Source organism: Dendropsophus ebraccatus, chromosome 1 (assembly GCF_027789765.1).
Source record: "Dendropsophus ebraccatus isolate aDenEbr1 chromosome 1, aDenEbr1.pat, whole genome shotgun sequence".
Classification (NCBI taxonomy): Eukaryota; Metazoa; Chordata; class Amphibia; order Anura; family Hylidae; genus Dendropsophus; species Dendropsophus ebraccatus.
Window position 1 is genome coordinate 131,824,517 of NC_091454.1, and position 16,877 is coordinate 131,841,393.

A 16,877-nucleotide genomic window follows, 5' to 3' on the forward strand; every position below is an offset into this window, starting at 1 on the left:
GGTGTTTCTGAACATCCTTGTATATATTCATGGTCCTATTAACACAATCAGAAGCATGTAATGTGTGTTTACACTTCACCCAGAACACATGCTCTTGAATCATTTAACACTAGGTACGAGGTGTCAGAACTTAAAGTCACACTCATTATTGTGTGTTAAGACCATCTGCGAAAAGGATGAGTAGCTTTTAAAGGAATATTGCGACAAGCATTATATCAATGACTTAAGTAAATCACCTGTAGCATATAGGTCAAACACTCTGGATTTCTTGCGTGCATGGGCCACACTATGTGCTCCAATGTCTTGTCATAAAGTGCTACTGATACCCACAACTCTTACCATCATTCCAATACAGAATGTATGCAATCCTAGGCCATGTTCCCACTGCGTATAACAGCAGCCGTTTTGTGACCCGGCAGGTGCTACTGAAGATCATCATTTCTGGTGAATTCAGAAGCGGGCGCATTCGTGTGCGCCCACATCCCAATTAACCACTGCACACAATGGAGCGTGTGGCCGGAGCCGCACGCTCCATTGTGTGAACTGAAATGTCATTCAGTTAATGTCTGTTTTTCGTACGGATTCTATTTATTCAAATACAGCTGATGTTTAGCATAAATTACGGCCGTGATTTATGCTAAACATACGTTGTGTGAACATGGCCCTACACTGTATCTAGCTTACTTTCTAGTACTAAAGTTTAATATAGCCTAATAAGTTATCTAGGGGAACTAATACTCCATACACATTCCGTGACCTTCTTGGACTAAGCAAAATTAATCTTATTTTAAGTATCTTACCTAGAAACAGGCACACTGATGTGACGAAAGTTGCAAAGGCGTGATCGGTACAATGGAATCCACCATAGCCTGTAGGCAAGAAAACCAGTCAATTAGCAAATTAACAACACTAGTAGTAACAAGTTGTGATCACAAAGGCAGAGGTTTCAGACATTTATCCAGCCAACTTCCTGAAAGCACCCATAACTGAGCACTACTGCACTGAACGATGGAGAACATTGGGGGCATTATAAAACATGCCATCCTACTGTAATGTTGAACTGATTTTCTGTACTGTACAGAATAATAGTGAACAACAGATTTCTAGTATTATTTTGATATCTTATGCTCTATAGGTGAACTGGTATTTCCTAAAAAGCCTTTCCTTATTATAGCCCTGATATCAGATCTAAGTGAATTAAAAACTATCTGTGCTGGAAAGAGGATTTCACATCCCAGCAACTCAGTGATACTATTCCCTTTTTCAAAAGATACAATTAAAGGTAATGTATAGGATTGAAAAACATGGCTACTTCCTTCCAAAACAGTGTTACATCTCTCCACTGGTTGCATCTGGTATCATAGCTGAACACCACTGAAGTGAAGGAGGCTAAGCTGAAATATCACGACCTGTGAACAGGCATTGTTCTGTTCTTACACAAAAGCAGTCATATTTTTCTAACCATGTACAGCCTACTCAATAATGACTTAATGAAGTGGTACAGTGTATAGGGGAATACCATCTCTGGGTTGCCAGGATGTCTCTTCCCACTAGCAGGCGGAGAGGAAAGCATTGGCTGGAATTGTTATATACATACAGTATATGAAACATTATTATATTTTTTTTATTCAGGTGGCCTTCTTCATCTTGTCTTATAAAGTGTTAAAAATGCTTCATCTACATTTTAGTTTGGGTAAACAGGTCTTTGCTCTCAGAATAGCCGACTAAAGTGATCAACTGTCACATGTTACACTCGTGTTGTTTACTTAACCCTTTAAGGACATGGCCCATTTTCGTTTTTACGTTTTCGGTTTTTCCTCCTTGTGTTTAAAAGGTCATAGCACTTGCATTTTTCCACCTAGAAACCCCCATGACCCCTTATTTTTTGCGTCACTAATTGTACTTTGCAATTACAGGCTGAATTTTTGCATAAAGTACACTGCGAAACCAGAAAAAAATTCGAAGTGTGGTGAAATTGAAAAAAAAAAACGCATTTCTTTTATTTGGGGGAAATGTGTTTTTACGCCATTCACCCTGGGGTAAAACTGACTTGTTATGCATGTTCCTCAAGTCGTTACGATTAAAACGATATATAACATGTATAACTTATATTGTATCTGATGGCCTGTAAAAAATTCAAACCGTTGTTAACCAATATACGTTCCTTAAAATCGCTCCATTCCCAGGCTTATAGCGCTTTTATCCTTTGGTCTATGGGGCTGTGCGAGGTGTCATTTTTTGCGCCATGATTTGATCTTTCTATCGGTACCTTGATTGCCCATATACGTCTTTTTGATCGCTTTTTATTACATTTTTTCTGGATTTGATGCGACCAAAAATGCGCAATTTTGCACTTTGGGATTTTTTTGAGCTGACGCCGTTTACCGTACGAGATCAGGAATGTGATTAATTAATAGTTCGGGCGATTACGCACGCGGCGATAGCAAACATGTTTATTTATTTATTTATTTGTTTACTTTTATTTAAAACCTGGGAAAAGGGGGGTGATTCAGACTTTTATTAGGGGAGGGGGCTTTTTACTATTAACAACACTTTTTTTTTTTTTTTTACACATATACTAGAAGCCCCCATGGGGGACTTCTAGTATATACACTGTGATCTCTCATTGAGATCTCTGCAGCATAGATATGCTGCAGAGATCCATGAGATCGGCACTCGTTTGCTTTCGGCTGCTGCAGCCGGAAGTAAACGAGTGCCGAGCCGAGGACGGCGCCATCTTGGACGCGTCCCCGGCCGGCATCAGTAACGGAGATCGCTCCTCCGGGACAAGGTCCCGGAGGAGCGATCTCCCCCACTAGACACCAGGGAAACGTTGCCTCCGGTAATCGGAGGCAGCTGTCAACTTTGACAGCTGCCTCCGATTAGCTAATTAGCGGGCACGGCGATCAGACCGTGCCCGCTAATAGCGGCGGTCCCGGGCTACACGCGGCACCCGGGATCGCGGCACTTCAAAGCGGGGCCGCCGCGCGGCCCCGCTTTGAAGTGCAAGTGAGGACATAGGACGTACCGGTACGTCCTATGTCCTTAAGAGGTTAAAGAGTCACTGTCGTATTTTTTTTTTTTTTTGCAGAAATCAATAGTCTAGGCGATTTTAAGAAACTTTGTAATTGGGTTTATTAGCCAAATCTGCCATTATCTGCATGTAAAAAAACCTTTTCCCAGGTCCCCCCCTCCTTCCTCTTTTTCATCCACTCCAAAAAATCTGAAAATTGTGACTTGTTGCAGGAGACGTACCCAGTCTGCTCTAGGGAGAGGGGAGGGGGGAGGAGGAAGGAGGGAGTTAGCCGGCAGCAGAAAGCAGATAACAGAGGATTACAGGCACGGAGCTGGGTGACAGCTGTAATCTGAGCTCAGAGAGGTCACTGGTGACTGTCACATGAGGTATCCCGTGAGGGATTTGTAGATTAACTCTTTGTTGTCCTGTTTTGGTCTTTTCTTTAGCTCTCTCCATAGGAGAACAATGAAGACAGGGGGGAGAGCTTCAAACTGCTTTTTCATGATAAAAATGCATTTTTCGGATAATAAACCCAATTACAAAGTTTCTTAAAATCGCCTGGACTATTGATTTCTGCAAAAAAAAATTCACGACAGTGACACTTTAACACCCAGTTACAGGGTGACAGCAACTTCTCATTCCTATAGGAAACTATTGTTCATCTGGACTAGATATTTGCCATGCTATTACATTCCAGACATGTCAGATACATCTATTACAGTTTTAATGATGTATATGACTTCCAACTGTTTTACACATATAGGCCATGTTCTCACTGCGTAAGACACCGGCCATTCCGTGACTCGGCCGGGTCATGGAACGGCAAGTGTAAGAAAAGATCATCCTGGCCATTACTGCAATACCAACCGGATGATCTTTCCTGACGGTCAATTTGGATGCGAGTGCATCCGTGTGCGCCCACATCCGAATTCCCCGCTGCTCACAATGGAGCGTGCAACCAGAGCTGCACGCTTCATTGTGTGAACTGATAGGTTTTTCTGCGGCTGCTATTCAGTGACATGTGAGTTTCGTGTGGTGCCGCAAGGAATCTCGGCCGGAGTGTATATGCACTCCGGATGGGATTCCCTTAGCGGTAGCACTACGTAAATACCGTAGTAATTACGGCTGTGATCACTACGGTACTTACATAGTGTGAACATAGCCATATGTGTAAAATATTAGCACCTCACGCCCTAAAAATAAATGACTCTATGTCATATCCTTTAATATGTTTCAAGATAAATGTATTGTAAAACTATTGTTAATATGGGTGTGGGACAGGGATGGGGAACCTTCGGCCCTTCAGCTGTCCCATCATGCCAATTCCCATCATGCCAGGATAGACAAAGTCGCTTTGGCTGTCCAGGCATGATGGAAATTGTAGTTTTGCAACAGCTGGAGGGCGAAAGGTACCCCATCCTTGGTCTAGGAGAAGAGACGGGAGCCCTTATCAATTAGGAACCATTCCCGAAACAGAGCAAGGTAAAACATCTCAGTACCAATCAATGCCATTCCTGAATTCATGCTGTGGTATTAGGCTGGGTTAACGCCACATCAGAAGTTTATGTTTGTATATGATACAGTAGGCAAAGTATACTGCGATGAACTTATAGGTTTCTGTGCATACATTTCATATGTTCATACTGGGGATTCCTCTATTTTTTATTTTGTTAAAAGCAATACTGGTGTGTATGTGTCATGGATGATTATGTTGCATTTAGTTTTCCTTGGGTAAGATATCATATAGCACAACCCCCCAAACAAAGGGTTAAGCATTAAGAATAAATAATCTCCACTCTTTTTGGTATCTCCACACCCTTTCCTTTTCTTTAGTTTAATACACCCACATAGCAACTACTAAGTTGCCTCTGACCTTGCCGCCCACGCCTGGCACACACAGAAAGTTGCTTGAAGATTTATTTTATATGTGTGTTTAAACATGTAACATGAGAGCCATTTTCAGTTTCCTGGCTACTTGAAAATTGGGTCATTAGTCTACAGTACCCTATGTACATATACTGAACAAGGCCACAATACAAGTCCATATCATATCATACAGATAAAGTGCAATGCCATTACTATTACAGCGATGACATCTATGTTCAAGAAACTGCACAGAGCTAATGTTTCTCTTCTAGATAATATTGGCGCTTACAGTTTACTGTCACTTACTGACTATAGAGACAGCTGACAGCTAAGTCAAAGACACAGTTTACAATTATAGTTAGATGCACTGCTGAGTTCACTACAAACAAGAACGCGATCAGTCATTGACAGACACACATCATGCAAAGTTTGGTGGTATACAGGAGAGAAATATCAGCCATAGTCATACACGTAGATTTCAGTGCACAGGAGGAAGCAGCGGTAGGTAAAATTGGTATTCTTATGATGAAAAGTTTGCAGAGGATAGAGGATAACAATTGGGTCTTAGGAGTCCATGTACTAGGACCTCCACTACTCTGAGAATAGGGAGAAAACGTCCTCTGAATGAACAGGAAATGCGTATGCATGGCCAGGCTCCATTCATTCTTCAGAGCTTTCCAACACTGCCTAAGCACTCAGCAAAGCAAAAACTTGCAGTGATACATTCTTTTTAACTTACATTTTTTAAGTGTTGTGATGTATACATCTGTCTAGTGAAACCTAACTCAATCAGCTGTTACAATATCATACCACTGTCTTTGCCAAGGAACCTATCAGTCCCTTGACATGCTTTAACAGGGAAATCTCTGCAAATCACCCTTGTAGTGTTGGAAGGCTATAACCTTTTCTAATTTTAGGGCAGTACATTGTTTTCCACTTGGAGTAAGCACCAGGAATTGCTTATAGCTAGAGGTCCCCATGGGTGCCATACAACACTCACCCTTAAAGGGCTACTCTAGAGAAAATAAAAATTAAAATCAACTGATGTCAGAAAGTTATACAGATTTGTAAATCAGTTCTATTTGAAAATCTATTCCAGTACTTATCAGCTGCTGTATGTCCTGCAGGAAGTTATGTTTCCTTTCCAGTCTGACATGGTGCTCTTTGCTGGCCCCTCTATTAGTTACAGGAACTGTCCTGAGCAGCAGAAAATCCCCATAGAAAACCCCCTCTGCTCTGGAAAGTTTCTGTTACGGACAAAGGTGTTACGGACTGTGTCAGACTGGAAAGAAAATACCACTTCCTGCAGGACATACAGCAACTAATAAGTACTAGAATACTTAAGATTTTTAAATAGACGTTATCTTAAGTTGTTTAACTTTCTGACACCACTTGATTTGATTTTTTTCCCCTCCGAAGTACTTCTTTAAAGTGGTTATCTGTGAGGTGGAAAAGTAACTCTGTCTATTGCTCCTGATGCTCCACGTTTACCCCAGTCCTGCTACTGCATTGGGATTATCCCATAAAGAACTAGGAATAAAGAACTAGGAATATTGATGAAAACTGATCAGGATGGAGCAGTACATCCTAGAAATCTACTTAAAAAACACCTTTTGCAGCAAATTTGTTGTACTTTACAGATGTTATGGGCCAACCAGATTCAGGCTATGTTCCCACTACGTAAGAGACCGGCCGGGTCACGAAAGGGCCGGTCTTTGCAAAGATCATTCCGGCTGGTACTTAAAGGGGTTATCCAGCGCTACAAAAACATGGCCACTTTCTCCCTACTGTTGACTCCAGTTTGGGTGCGGTTTTGAAACTCAGTTCCATTAAAGTAAATGGAGCTTAATTGCAAACTACACCTGAACTGGAGACAACAGTAGGGGGAAAAGTGGCCATGTTTTTGTAGCGCTGCATAACCCTTTTAATTACCGGCCAGGTGATCTTTCCGGCCACAGTGTTCTAATGCGGGCGCATCAGTGCACTCCTGCATCAGAACTTCACACAGCACACAATGAAGCAAGCGGCCAGAGCCGCTCACTTCATTGTGTAAATTGACAGGGCTGACTGAATTGCGGCCGCAGAAAACTGACATGTCATTTCTTTGCGGCACCGTATGGGATCCTGGCCAGAGCATATACTATGTGTATACGCTCCGTCCGGGATCCCATAGAAGAATAGGCAGTGTTCCACTCTGTACTCTGGCAACAACGGCAGTACTTTTACGTAGTGTGATCATAGCCTCAGAGTGATTTTTTATCCAAAGAGTAGAGTTTATAGTCTAAATATGCAACGAGTCTACTAGAAAACCATCACATTATTAATACAAGATTCTGAGTCGGTGTTTAAAGAGAACCTGACATTGTTAAAATAACCTAAAACGGGCAACCCCCAAGGTGGTGAAGAGGGGACTGAAAAGAAATCATCTGGGACTGAGAAATGACATGTTGCATCACATAAATTATCTTATCAGCCCTGAAAAGGGCTTTGTGATTCCTGTTTTCAAGGAGTAATGCAACATATGTGATATCTTCAATTTAATGGTTTCAAAGTTCTTCCATACCAAACATGGCAATCCCTTTTCTTTATGGACCTCAGTTTGTGTGGGTGGATGCCATTCTGAAATGGAAAGCGGCCTTGACTAAGTATGACCACTTGTGAAACTGCTGTAAGCTTTGTTTTTAGCCTCATTTTGTAACAGCTACTATAACAAAGTAGGTACTACAGTTGTTGGACTAAATAACTAAACCCTAAAATACCTAAACCCCTAAAAATAAGTAAACCCCTATTATTACATACATCAAGCTGAATTCTTCCTGACATACCCACACCACCCACTGGTAGGGGCATCTGAGCTCAGCTGCTAGCATAATGGGTAAGCCAAGGTCTACTGTTTCCTTGATCACATCTCAGTATGCAAAGATTGGCAAACCGTCAGCAGACCGAAGTAGCTGTGGTTAAAAGTCAAGACTTGGTTGTGAGACAGAAGTTTAATCATAGCTACCCACCCTCCAAAACTACTACCCATCAAATTACTGCCAAGCTGAAAGCACGTTTAAAGGGAATGTCATCAGAAAATTACTGTTCACAGTTTAAAATAATCCTGAAATCTTGCAGTTTTTATTCTGACCACTAATCTTAAAACTAAGCTGAGACTTCCTGTTCAGTTTAGGATGATAAGGAGGAGACTGTTGGGCAATTACACAATTACAGTGAAAAGTGACACCAATATATAGATAAGACAATAGCAGCTCAGGCTCTCCCCTCTAGAATGACCTCTGCACAGGTATCAGAGCATGCTTACAAACCTACCCCGTACAAAGAAAACGGTTTGGAGATCACTGTGCCTTTATCTATGTAGTTTGTTGTAAAGCATAACACTAATGGCTTTTAAAAATTGCTTAGGCAAGATGGATGCCCACATAATAAAATATTAAAATAAATTGCAATTTATAACAGCAAAAAATGGCGGGTGGGTGGTTCTGTCAGAAAGGGTTTAACTTGACCATGTAAAAATGAGGTGTTGTAGTTATTTTGCCCCACTGCTGTATGTAATTGTAGACTATAGAGTTCTGTTCCTGCAGAGCACACAATTGGCTGATTATAATACAGGTTCTACAGTTCTTTATCAGACGAGTTCTACTACATCCTGATCATTTCCAGGGCCGTATTTGCCACTAGGCACCCGTGGTCCGGTGCCTAGGGCGGCGCCCTTCGGGGGGCGGCACCCGCAGGAAACAATTTTTTTTATAAAAACAAAAAAAAATCTCCCCTGCCGCCGTAGGCACCGGACCACGGGTGCCTAGTCCTCCCCCCCGGGGGGGGGGGGGATGTTGCTGTGCAGCTTCCAGTGAGCTTCCGGCGGGCACACACTGCCTCTATCACAGGCCGGAAGCTCACAGCTGCAGCCCTGCGGTCCTTCTCTCCCGGTCGGCAGCGACGCACGTGACGTCATCGCGCCGAACAGGAGAGAAGTTCCTGGACCGCGGGGCTGCAGCTGTGAGCTTCCGGCCTGTGATAGAGGCAGTGTGTGCCCGCCGGAAGCTCACTGGACCCGGCCCCGGCCTACCTCACCTGCCTCTGCTCCCCGGCCGCTCCCTCTTCCCCAGCCTCTCTCCCAGCATCCCCACAGCTTCTCCCCCCAGCCTTCCCCCAGCACCCCCCCAGCCTCTCACCCAGCACCCCCCCCAGCCTCTCACCAGCACCCCCCCCCCAGCCTCTCACCAGCACCCCCCCCCCCAGCCTCTCACCAGCACCCCCCCAGCCTCTCACCAGCACCCCCCCAGCCTCTCACCAGCACCCCCTCCCCCAGCCTCTCACCAGCACCCCCCCCCCAGCCTCTCACCAGCACCCCCCCCCCCAGCCTCTCACCAGCACCCCCCCAGCCTCTCACCAGCACCCCCCCCCCAGCCTCTCACCAGCACCCCCCCCCAGTCTCTCCCCCAGCACCCCCCAGCCTCTCCTCTAGCACCCCCCAGCCTGCCTCTCCCTCTGCACCCCCCAGCCTGCCTCTCCCTCTGCACCCCCCAGCCTCTCCACCAGCCCCCCCCCCCCAGCCTGCCTCTCCCTCTGCACCCCCAGACTCTCCACCAGCACCCCCCAGCCTCTCACTAGCACCCCCAGTCTCTCCCCCAGCACCCCCCAGCCTCTTCCTCTGCACCCCCAGCCTCTCCTCTAGCACCCCCCCAACCTGCCTCTCCCTCTGCACCCCCCAGCCTCTCCCCCAGCACCCCCCCAGTCTCTCCCCCAGCACCCCCCCAGTCTCTCCCCCAGCACCCCCCCAGTCTCTCCCCCAGCACCCCCAGCCTCTCCCTCTGCACCCCCCAGCCTCTCCTCTAGCACCCCCCCCAGCCTGCCTCTCCCTCTGCACCCCCCCAGCCTCTCCACCAGCACCCCCCCAGCCTCTGACCAGCACCCCCCCAGCCTCTCACCAGCACCCCCCCAGTCTCTCCCCCAGCACCCCCCAGCCTCTCCCTCTGCACCCCCAGCCTCTCCTCTAGCACCCCCCCAACCTGCCTCTCCCTTTGCACCCCCCAGCCTCTCCACCAGCACCCCCCAGCCTCTCCCCCAGAACCCCGCCAGCCTCTCCCTCTGCACCCCCAGTCTCTCCCCCAGCACCCCCCCAGTCTCTCCTCCTACACCCCCCAGCCTCTCCTCCTGCACCCTCAGCACCCCCCAGCGTCTCCCCTAGCAACCCCCAGCACCCCCACAGCCTCTCCCCCAGCACCCCCCCGCCCTTCCTCCAGCACCCCCCAGCCTGTCCTTCTGCACCCCCTAGCTTCTCCTCCTGCACCCCCCAGCCTCTCCCTCTGCACCCCCATCTGCTCTCCCTGCCCCCCCAGCTTCTCCCTCTGCCCCCATCTGCTCCTCCGCCTGTCCCACTGCTGCTCCCCCTGCTACCCCAGCTTCTCCCTTGCCCCCCAGCTGCTCTCCCTTCCCCCCAGCTTCTTGCCCTGCCTATCACCCCATCTTCTCCTGCCCCCTTCTCCTCCGCCTGTCCCCCCTTCTGCTCCCCCTGCCACCCCAGCTACTCCCCCTGCCCCCCATCTTCTCCCCCAGCTGCCCCATCTTCTCCCAGCCACCCTAGCTTCTCCCTCTGCCTCCCTGGACTCTCCCCCTGCCACCCCTAGCTGCTCCCCCTCCCCGTCACCCCAGCTGCCCGCCTGCAGACGAGTTTTGGTCGGAGAAGTCTTCATGATGCTGCGCCAGATGGAGAAGAAAGCAAAAAAGTGAGCGACGCCAATCGGAGAAGACGTCACCTGTGAGTCATTAGTAACTGCACTGTAATCACTTCTATCGTGTGCAGAGCCTGTGTACCATTGGGTCAGTGTATTGTTTGCGGTAGTGTACTGACACAGCCCTGCAGTCACTACAGTACACTAGCGCAAACTTTTAAGCTAGGACCCAACTACAACAGCTGCAGGCACTACAACTCCCAGCATATGCTGAGGGCTGCAGACTGTCAGTACATGCTGGGAGTTGTAGTGCCTGCAGCTGTTGTAGTTGGATCCTAGGTGAATTATACACTGGATGCTTTGTGGGAGATCAGAATACATAGATCTGTGGGGGCTCAGTGCAGGGACGTGACCCCAGAACATCACTAACAGGGGATAGAACAAAAAGTGATGTTCTGGGGTCACTTCCCTGCACTGAGCCCCCACAGATCTATGTATTCTTATATGCCACAAAGCATCCAGTGTATAGGACCCAACTACAACTGCTGCAGACACTACAACTCCCAGCATGTACTGACAGTCTGCAGCCCTCAGGATATGCTGGGAGTTGTAGTACAGTGTAGACAGATGTATTGCTGGACCTTCAGGGCTGATGGTTGTCACCCACAGATTGCAGCCACCAGAAGACTCTGCACACAGTGATTTATTACAGGGTTGTCTTCTCAGAGACTAAAACTCCCAGCATACCCTGAGAGCTGTATAAATAGAGGGGGTTCTGAGAGTTTTAGTTCGACTGAAAAAGGGATATGTCACAGATACAGATGAATCCAGGAAAGGACGGGGTCAGCGTGTCGTGTCTCACTGGTTCTATATTGATGGGCCCCAAGGATTATTTCCTCTGGTGGGCCCCAGGCAGGGCCGGCGTCAGCACCCGGCCAAGTAGGGCAAATGCCGGGGCCCCCAGCTCCTCTAGGGGCCCACTCCCGTTTGTTACTACATTTTTTTTGTTAAAAAAGTGTAGTAACAAAGGGGACTGGGCCCCTAGAGGCCGCATGTGACAGTTAGGGGCCCGCCGATCCATACTGGGGCCCCCGAGCACCTGTCTTCCATCACAAATCTTCCCTACAGCCGAGTAGGAAAGGACCTTTGAGTCTGAAGGACCTTTGATGATGTCACGGGTCATGTGATCGGACACATGACCTGAGGGCAGCAGGTAGGCTCTGCAAACTAAGTGTCCTGTATGTGCTGGTTCTTCTACTTGTTTTGTGTATAGAGGTCCTGCTGTAATATATCTATATCTATTACAGCAGGATATATATATATATATATATATATATATATATCTATTACAGCAGGACCTCTATACAGAAAACAACTATCTATCTATCTATCTATCTATCTATCTATCTATCTATCTATTTCCCTATCTCCTATCTATCATATGAACATGGTGAGACCTCTAGTTCTCCTATATACAGGCCCTGCAGTGATATACAGTGTGTGTGTGTGTGTGTGTGTCTATATATATATATATATATATATATATACACACACTGTATATCACTGCAGGGCCTGTATATAGGAGAACTAGAGGTCTCACCATGTTCATATTATATATATATATATATATATATATATATATATATATATAATGCTGGTGCTGCTAGTTCTCTAGTATACAGCTCCTGCTCTGTGTGTGTGTGTGTATATACACACACACACACAAACACACACAGAAGGAGCTGTATACTAGAGAACTAGCAGCACCAGCATGATATATATATATATATATTCCTGTCACTGTGTCTGACTCCTCTAGAGTCCTGACTACTGCAGAGATCAGGAGATACAGGAGGAGAAAGATATGCAGCAGCCGCATGTTTCTTCTGCTGCAAATCTTTCCTCGCCTGTCTCTCCATGATTTGCTCCTCAAAGGGGCCCGCCGAGGCTCTGTCGCCCAAGGGCCCACGAAAAGCTGGAGCCGGCCCTGGCCCCAGGTACCCCAGTACCACACTGGACAGAAGCGGTCCACCTACTAAGACGTCCTCAGCCTCCTTCCTTCCTCCATCACGTCTGTTTGATGAGAATAGCGGGCATCAAGCAGAGCGGCAAAGGGTATATATCATGCATGTAACCAGCCAGTGCCGGGGGGGCGCGCCTCGGCGTGCAAAGTGCCTAGGGCAGCATGAACTCTAAATACAGGCCTGATCATTTCTTTTTTTCCCTGGATGGCCAATACATAAGATGTTGCCTTAATTAAAAAAAAAAACAACTGCATTATAGGAAAAAACCCAAAGCACTGTCCCCCATTCACTACAATCACTAAATGGGAATTTTCCAATAACTCTACTTTACTCAATCCCAAATAATACTTGGCACTGCACATGGCATCTCCAAAGAGCTCACAACAGACAGTTCTGAAAAACATAAGGGGAAATAAATAAAGACTGCCAAAAAGCAAAACTGTCTAGCTTTCCCATAGCAACCTATCACAGCTCTTGTTAAGATATTAAAGCTTAGCTCTGAATGGTTACCGTGTGAAAGCCAGTTTTACTTTTTTACCTCTCCGCACTACCCTGGTGTCCTCCTGTGGTGTCTCCAGGTCCCCTGCTGATCGCAGCCATCATCACTTCTAAGATAAACTTGTCTCTGCAGTGACAGCCCGTTCAGCCAATGACTGGCTGTGGCACTGTCCCATCTCAGTCAGTGATTAGGAGGGCAGACTATCCAAATCCGCCTCGGAAGTGGCGACAGGATCATTCCGCAGGGGGACCCCGAGATGCTTCAGGAAGAGAAGGTAAGCATAAGAAGTTTGTAATGTTTTATAATGACTGATCTGTGTACAGAGGCTGCCACTCTGTGCCATAGTGATGGACAGTCTCTCTCCAGGTACTGTATATCCTAATAAGAATATACAGTACAAAGAATGGGGACAAAGGGGACCCTGCTCTGTATAGCGCTGATCTGCACTGCTTGATCAAAGCAGGAGTACAAGAACTGCAGGGCTCAGACAGCCCTGCAGTTCACAAAAAGAACATTGGTGGCAGTGTCGCCCCTTACAACTGCCACTCAACGGAAAATATACATATATAAATATACATTTATTTTTATGTTTTGTAATAGAGTTATATTACAATATAGTTAGTTAATACAACTATATGTTACAGGTAAATTTTACAGGTAAAACGCAGTCTATCCTGTACGCTTGTGCGCTTGATGTGTTTTGGTCTGCGTTAGGCCTTGGTCACAGCACAGTCAGTTAATAGTAATATTTGCTTTAATATACCTTTATTACAGCAGTGTATTAGCAAAAAAGAAAAAAGAAAATTGTGTCTCCAGACTACCCCTTTAATATAAAAACTCTGACAATCTTTAGCGAAATGATGAGATAAGAATTTTTTTGACAGGACATGATTAGGCTGTGTTCACACAACGTTTTTTCATTTTGAGTCTAAAATATCGGACATCATTTAGCTGTCTGGCCTTCCCTTAGTGCAATGACGGCTGTTGGTACATTATACTAATTTGGGGTTACTAATTGGCCTTTGGGTGAGGCTTAATTGAAAAGTCCATTGAATTTAATAGTAAAAATAGAGAAAGGTGAAAAAAGACGAAAACGGTGAACAAAGAAAAACTATGTGAACAACTAATAAAATGTCAGATGTTTGCAAAAGATGTCCGAAAATAATCATCATGTTCAATACATTGTGTGCATTGGATGTCTGTCTTTCTATTGATTTCAATGCATTGCATTGCATTAGAGCCAGTTAAATAGCAAAAGCGTCCGCCTTTTCTTTATTTTTGACATTGTGTGAACATAGCCATATTGTGGAATAAAAAAGCAACATACATGAATAATAAACTATACTTGAGATAGTCTTTTCGCTTTATGTTGAGTGATGATTTGTAAGAGTGCATGGGCCACAAACTAAAATGATAGTTTGATACAATGTAATTTGTTTGAGTACTAGAATCCTTAGCAGCTCCGCTACATACTCTCTCAGATACACTAGCTCACAGGCATGATGAAAGACAGGTGACTGAGTGAACGCATTACATGATTATATTCTGAAAGCCTTGGCAAAAATACAAAGACATCACATTGTATTTCTCAGAATGAAAACGGAAACAAAAAGGAGCAGGGCTGTAAGTTCTATGGAAATGTGAGAAAAATTGCAATCTCCAGTAATGGAGAGGAGGTCGACTCATAGAGGTGACTCATGGGACTGATGCCACTGAAGGAAATTGCAACATGTTGTACTATAGGAACTGAATCATACTGTTTCCCGGCTAAGATTTTAGATTACTAGTATAAACCCAGAGCAGAATCTCAAAAAAATGGATACCTGAAGAAAAAGAGCACTTTACGAAAAACTACTACCCTGCCCAATAATAGGTCTATTCATCAAATGTGAGTGAGGGGGAAAAAACAGATATTGTGGTGCTGGTCAAAAATATCATTCTGATCTAATGAACATTTATATAATGGGGTGATTGTATGAATAAGTATATAACTCATTTTACAAATATATTACTATATATACAGGTTATTATAGTACTCTGTCCACAAGTTTATTAACTGTCCACAGTTACTACAACAAGGAGGTAAACCTATGTAATGTAGTATATTCTTAGAAATAGTGAACATCACTTACCAGAAATGGGATGCAGTCACTGTCTCCAGGAGCAATGTCTCCACAAGGAAGGAAAAGATAGGACTTCAGTACTTGAAATGCACTTGCTTAATGATGCCACCCACTCTGTAATAGCAAGTACAATTCATCCCTATATATCAAGCCAGGAAACTTGTTATTGGGCGAATGATCTAAAAGAGCTTCTAGAGAACTTACTTTCTGTTTCCTTTACTGATGGAATATCTCACGTGCTCTGGTAATGGGTGGAAATGCTGCTCTACACCTCTTGTGCAGCAAGTGCTTCCCCTCAGGAGTCTTCTCCTATACTGCCTGGTCCTCCTCCAAATCCTTTGAAATGAAAGTCAACAAGGAAAACCACAATGAGTTGTTTTTCCAATTCCTCGAAACTGAGTCAGTCTCTCATCATCAGCATAGTGAATGTGTGCATAACCCAGGGCTAAATCCAAAAGGCCAGCAGGATAAAAAAGGTTCTCTCCTGTTCCACAGACTCTCACAATGCAGAATCCCATCTCCATCTGGCTCACACCACATAGGACATGCCATACTGTCACTATATAGCATTAGAAGGAATAACCAACTGATGTCCTAATCTCAGTGCCACTGTTTATATATCCTGGGAAATGGGACAGATAAATACAAATTAGATCAAATGAGGGAAGCACAAATCCTTCTTTGTTTTCCATCTTGTATGTTCAGGATCTTGCATCGCCTCCTATGAACTCTTGTTACTGTTTTCCCCCAGCTTCACCTTCCTGTTTTACCAAACGTGGAGTGTCAGAGCTCTGCCTTGAGTTTATAAGCTCTGCTCTCCAGTGCTGCTCACTATAACAAACACATCAAGATTTCGCAACAGCCTCTTACTTAACCAGCCTGTTCCACCTACTCACTTTTGCACTAAGCAATAGAAAGCACAGGAAGCTGATGTGCAACTGCCAATAATGGCTCTTCCAAGAAAATAACTACATTTTCAAGACCTGTGCTGGAATTTTAAGCAGAAACCTCACTTGCCATGTACATCTGCACTTTCCTGGTTCAAATCATCTAAAAATTCAAAGAAATCATACCAAGTACATAAAAGAGCTTAAGGTTGGGAAAATAAAAGACAATGCCTTTTATGATGAGAGGAAAGGATGGTACCCAGGACTTCTAGGACACAGAACGCATTCTTTTGCAATAATCCATTAACCTGCTACACATAGGGGGACTTTTATTAAGTCCGGCGTTTTCAGCGCCGGACTTATGATTGAGGGAGGCATTTGCATACCACTGGAGTATGATTGTCTACTCATTCTGGCCAGACATTCTTTCCTTCCCCCCGTACCAGGGAAGTTCGCAATTTGAAGCTCACAAAGTAACCTGGGAGATCCATTTTGAGGTCTCAGTCGAAATGGCTCTAACACTTAAAAATGTCCCTGCAGCTCCGACGGTACGGAGATTTATGTAGAAGCGGGCTGCCTCTACATAAATCCTGTGCGCACTGGTGCGTGCGGCAGGTTTTCTGCTTATTTTTTTGCTAATCTAATGATGAATAGCGCGGACTCTGAGTCCGCGCCCCCCGTTCCGCTCCCTCCACACCCCCACCCCGCCCCCCTGGTGTACCTGATGGAAAGTGGCTAGATGCGAATATTTTATTTGCAAAACGGCCATTTGTGAAGAAAATTATTC

At 45.3% G+C, this 16,877-nt stretch overlaps 1 long non-coding RNA gene across 1 annotated transcript in view; it reads right to left on the reverse strand.

Moving 5' to 3' along the window:
- LOC138777011 (uncharacterized) overlaps nt 1-15,311 on the reverse strand; it is a 62,129-nt gene extending 46,818 nt beyond the window's left edge. The window contains exons 1-2 of the long non-coding RNA XR_011360821.1: nt 15,213-15,311; nt 801-869 (exon numbers count right to left, since the gene is read on the reverse strand). This is a non-coding gene — a long non-coding RNA (uncharacterized lncRNA). The remainder of the gene's footprint in view (nt 1-800; nt 870-15,212) is intronic.
- Between the last annotated feature and the right edge of the window lie 1,566 nt (nt 15,312-16,877).